At 49.7% G+C, this 5,069-nt stretch overlaps 1 long non-coding RNA gene across 1 annotated transcript; it reads left to right on the top strand.

Moving 5' to 3' along the window:
• The first annotated feature begins 333 nt into the window (after positions 1-333).
• On the top strand, positions 334-4,845 carry LOC115834241. Its single transcript, XR_004029234.1, has 3 exons — positions 334-387; positions 1,587-1,648; positions 4,719-4,845. It is a non-coding gene; the product is annotated as an uncharacterized LOC115834241 (long non-coding RNA).
• Positions 4,846-5,069: the final 224 nt, after the last annotated feature.

The following is a 5,069-nucleotide window of genomic DNA, read 5'->3' as shown; positions in this document are numbered from 1 at the left end:
ACTCCATGAATAGTACTTTGTGATTATTATACTTCTACCTTGATGATTGCAACAGGCTGCTGGAAAGAGTTTGGTGAACAATCCACTGGGCATCCTCCCCGCTTCACCTGCGCACGTTAGGGAGGGCCAGGTACGGAAGCCCAGAGGGCTCCGCCCACCCGCCACGGGGCCCCGCCCGCCCGCCTCGCCCCCGCCCCTCAACCCTCAAGTTCTCCAGCCCCGGGCGCCGCCAGGCACTTCCTCCTCCTCTCCGCCCCGCCGGCCGCGGGCGTGGGACGTCAGCGCTGCCAGCGTGGAAAGAGCGGCGGGGGCGCGGGAGGAGGAAGTAGAGCCGGGACCGCCGGGCCACCACCGGCCGCCTCAGCCATGGACGCGTCCCTGGAGAAGGTCCGTACCGGGAGGGGCGATGGGGATGGTGCTGCGGCCCGGGGCTCCCGCCTCCGAGGCGACTGTTTCCCAGTCTCGAGCTGCCATTGTGACCCGGACGGGGGGACGCGGGCTGACGGGCCCCGCCTGAGGAGGGCGGCTGGGGCCCGGGCGCGTCACGGGGCCGGGTGTCTCTCGGGTCCCCGTGGGCCGAAGAGGCTGGGCGGGGTTCCGTGGAGGCTGCGAGACGCCCGGAGCCCAGGACTGGGACCGCGGGGCGGTTTTTATATTTTTAGGAGAGACGGGGTTTCACCATGTTGGCTAGGATGGTCTCGATCTCTTGACCTTGTGATCTGCCCTGCCTTGGCCTCCCAAAGTGCTGGGATTACAGGCCCAGTTTCTTTTAACTGGCAAAACAGGGATGATAATACTTTATCTATCTTGTGAAGCGAGGATGAAGATAAATAAGGTAGTTGTGTAAAGCACTTAGAACCGAGCTAGCTATTAATAGTAGAGAATCTTGGCAGGTACTACTGATGATTACTGCAGTAGGCCACAAGCTCCATACAGGCAGGGGTCATTTCCGTTTGTTTAGATTTGTATGCAGGGTGCTTGGCACAAGGGTTGTGCTCAGGAAATACTTGTTGGATGAATGAATGAAGTGGAGATAATAGTAATACCATGTTTATAGAATTCCATGAGGATATAAATAATGCAAGTATGTAAGCTCTTGGTAGATGTCTAGCACATAGTAGGTGGTCAATAAATATTCAGTGACTGAATGAGTACAGTGGGGACAATAGTAATACCCGCTCATGAGGTTGCCGTAGGGATATAAGGCAACCCTGTAGTACCTTGTAGAATGCCTAGCACATAGTAGGGGCTGAGAAAATATTTGTTGAATGAATGAGTGAAGTAGGGATACGTTAACACCAGCTCCTAGGGTTGTTGCGGGGATAGAAGATAAGACAGGTCTATAGCATGTTGTATTGTGGTTGTACATGGTAGACACTCCGTTGATCGAAACTGGAAGAGCTTCCATGAGTTTCTTTCTCCTGGGGATTAGGAGAGGGTCCTTTTGGGGTGCAGAATGGTGTGGAGCTGACGCTAGTCCTCTGGAAGGAAGAGTGAGCAGCTGACTACTTGCTAAGCTCTGACCTGGATGAGAAGTCGAATCGTTCCTTTCTCTCTTCCTCCCAAACCTGTGCTCTTTCCACTAGAATCCTTGCCCGGAGTCCAGCGCCTCCTTCCTGTCCAGGATCACCTTCTGGTGGATCACAGGGTAAGGCCGGGCCCCCAGACCTCAGGGAGGTGGTGGGGAATGAATGAATGAATGAACGAAGGAACGAACATGCTCAGCTCCCCCCCTCCCCGACTTCTCTCTCCTTTGCTCTTCTGCAGAGTTGTCTTGAATCTGCCTGTGCTGGCCATGTGGTCTCAGAGACACCAACTCTGTCCGGCAGTTCCGTGAACTTGAATGTGATAAACACATGAGCCGTGAGCAGCTTACACCTCTGCAGAAGGCTTTGTCTGGGACAGCCATATGCTGGACTGCTCTTGCTTTAGCTTCAGATTTGGGTTTTTAAACATTAGGTATAGTTATTATTGACATTGTCCCCCTCCTGTCCCCCACTCCTTAGAAAAATAATACTGCCTCACCATAGGAAGTGTGGGTTAAAAAACCACATGTGCAGATCAGCAGTATAGGAGACATCCAGAGGCAACCAGTATCACCATTTTAGTATGCCTCCTTCTGGTCTTCTTTCTGTTTTTTGAGACGGAGTCTCGCTCTGTCAATCTCAGCTCACTACAGCCTCCACCTCCCAGGTTCAAGCGATTCTCCTGCCTCAGCCTCCCAGGTAACTGGGATTATAGGCATGCACCACCATGCCCGGCTACTTTTTGTATTTTTGGTAGAGACAGAGTTTTGGCATGTTGGCCAGGCTTGTCTTGAAACTCCTGACCACAGGTGATCCACCCGCATCGACCTCCCAAAGTGCCAGGATTACAAGTGTGAGCCACCATGCCCAGCTACCTTCAGGTCCTCTTTTTGTATATCTTTTTCTGCCCATTGTTAACATCTTAGTGGGGATTGTTTGAAGAATCTTTTTTTTGCCCTCTAATATGCATCATCTTTTTTTTTTTTTTTTTTTTGAGACAGGCTTTCGCTGTGTCACTGAGGCTGGAGTGCAGGCGGCACAATTGTAGCTTACTGCAGTCCCAGTCTGCTGGGCTTAGGTGATGCTCCTGCCTCAGCCTCCTGAGTAGCTGGGACTACAGGCGTGTTCCCCCATGCCCAGCAGATTTTTGTACTTTCTGTAGAGGTGGGGTTTCATCATGTTGCCCAGGCTGGTCTCCAGCTTCTGAGCTCAAGTGATTCTCCCGCCTCAGCCTCCCAGAGTGCTGGGATTACAGGCGTGAGCCACCATGCCCGGTCTCATCCTTGTCTTAATGACAAACATTGTTTTAAAAAATTAGATGTTTTAAATAATTCCTTCAAGTTACTATTAAAAAGCATCACTGGGACAGTGCATGCTAATAACATTCATTCTTGTTTTGGAAAATTGTGCTCTAGTTACATAAGAGCATGTCCCGGATTGGAAGGGGATACCTCCAGTTTTTTGGGGTAAAGGCATGTAGAGCCTATATGTTAACTTTTTTTTTTTTTTGAGATGGAGTCTTGCTCTGTCGTCCAGGGTGGAGTGCAGTGGCAGGATCTCAGCTCACTGCAACCTCCGCCTCCTGGATTCAAGAGATTCTCCTGTCTCAGCCTCCTGAGTAGCTGGGATTACAGGGACCTGCCACCATGTCCAGCTAAGTTTTGTATTTTTAGTAGAGATGGGGTTTCACTATGTTGTCCAGGCTGGTCTCAAACTCCTGACCTCAGATGATCCACCCACCTCAGCCTCCCAAGGTGCTGGGATTACAGATGTGAGCCACTGTGCCAGGCCTTTAACTGTTTAAATGGTTCAGAAAAAGATGATGTGTTTGCATGTGTGTGCATGTCAATGGATACAGAGAGAGAATGATACTGCAGACGTGGCAACGTGTTAACAATGGTGAGTTGAGTGAATTCTTAGTATGATTTGAGTAATTTTTCTATAAGTTTGAAATTGTTTTAGAACAAAAGATGAAAGTATTTTACCTTTTATTATAAAAGTGTTTAGTCTGCTGGGCGCGGTGGCTCATGCCTGTAATGTTAGCACTTTCAGAGGCCGAGGTGGTGGATCACCTGAGGTCAGGAGTTCGAGACCAGCCTGGCCTACATGGTGAAACCTGTCTCCACTAACAATACAAAAATTAGCCAGGCAGCACATGCCTGTAATCCCAGCTACTTGGGAGGGTGAGGCAGGAGAATCGTTTGGATCCAGGAGGCAGAGGTTGCAGTGCGCCGAGATGGCACCATTACACTCCAGCCTGGATGGAGTCACATAGAAAGATTAATATAATAAAATTCAATAAGCTCATCACCCAGATTTCATGCTTACTAATGCTTTGTCATGTCAGCCTTTTTTTTTTTTTATTTTTCCTTCAACCTATTTTTTTTTTTTTCTTTTTATAGGGTCTGACTCTGTTGCCCAGGCTGGACTGCAGTGACATAATCACAGCTCTCTGCAGCCTCCACCTCCTGGCCTTAGCGGTCCTCCCACCTCAGCCTCCCGAGTAGCTGGGACTGCAGGTGCGAGCCATCATGACTGGCTAATTTTTTTATTTTTACTTTTTGTAGAGAGAGTCTCCCTATGTTGCCCAGGCTGGTCTTGAACTCCAGGGCTCACAAAGTCCTCCAACTTCGGCCTCCCAAAGTCCTAGGCAACATAGGGAGACTCTGTCTCTACAAAAATAAAAATAAAAAAAATTAGCCAGTCATAATGGCTTTCACCCAAAGTCCCAGCTACTCGGGAGGCTGAGGTGGGAGGATTGCTCTAGACTGGGAGCTGGAGGCTGCAGGGAGCTGCAATCGCGCCACTGTACTCCATCCTGGGTGACACAGCGAGACCCTGTCTCCAAATAAATAATGAATGAATAATAAAAAATAAATTAGAGCCATCCTGATATTTTGCTCCTAAATCATTTTTTTCCCTAAGTCTTTTGTATGCACCACTAAAAAAAAAAAAAAAAAAAGCCATTTTTCCTGCATGACCCGACAGAATGAGCTGTAATTAGCTTGTAATATGTGCAAATGTGCATCCACATTCTGACTTCCTCAGCTGCGTGGCTGCCTTTGTTTGCAGCAGGAAGCTGTGCTGCAGAGGTGAGCAGCATCAGCAGGTGTGTGAAGTGAGTGAGCCCCGTCCTCCTCCTCCTCCTCTCATTGACTCTCATTGCCTAACCCCCTTGTGTCTTGGCCCTAGGTTGATTGTCCGGGGCTACCGCCAGCCCCTGGAGGGCAGCGACCTCTGGTCCTTAAACAAGGAGGACACGTCGGAACAAGTCGTGCCTGTTTTGGTAAAGAACTGGAAGAAGGAATGTGCCAAGACTAGGAAGTAAGTGTGAGTTTCCTTGTTCCTCCAGGATGCCCCAGTCACCTCCTTTCCACTACTGTGGCCTGAATCCAGGATGGGGCCCTGGCAGTGCTGCCTGTTACTAGCTTTGTGGTTCTGGGCAAGATGCCTCACTTCTCCTCCTGGCCTCAGTTTGCTTTTCTGCCAAATGGGGTAGAATCTCACATGTCATTAAGGCAACTGGGTAGAGAAAAGAAGAAA

This window comes from Nomascus leucogenys, unplaced genomic scaffold, assembly GCF_006542625.1.
Source record: "Nomascus leucogenys isolate Asia unplaced genomic scaffold, Asia_NLE_v1 002060F_15990_qpd_obj, whole genome shotgun sequence".
Classification (NCBI taxonomy): Eukaryota; Metazoa; Chordata; class Mammalia; order Primates; family Hylobatidae; genus Nomascus; species Nomascus leucogenys.
This window is presented reverse-complemented; position numbering and strand designations above follow the sequence as displayed.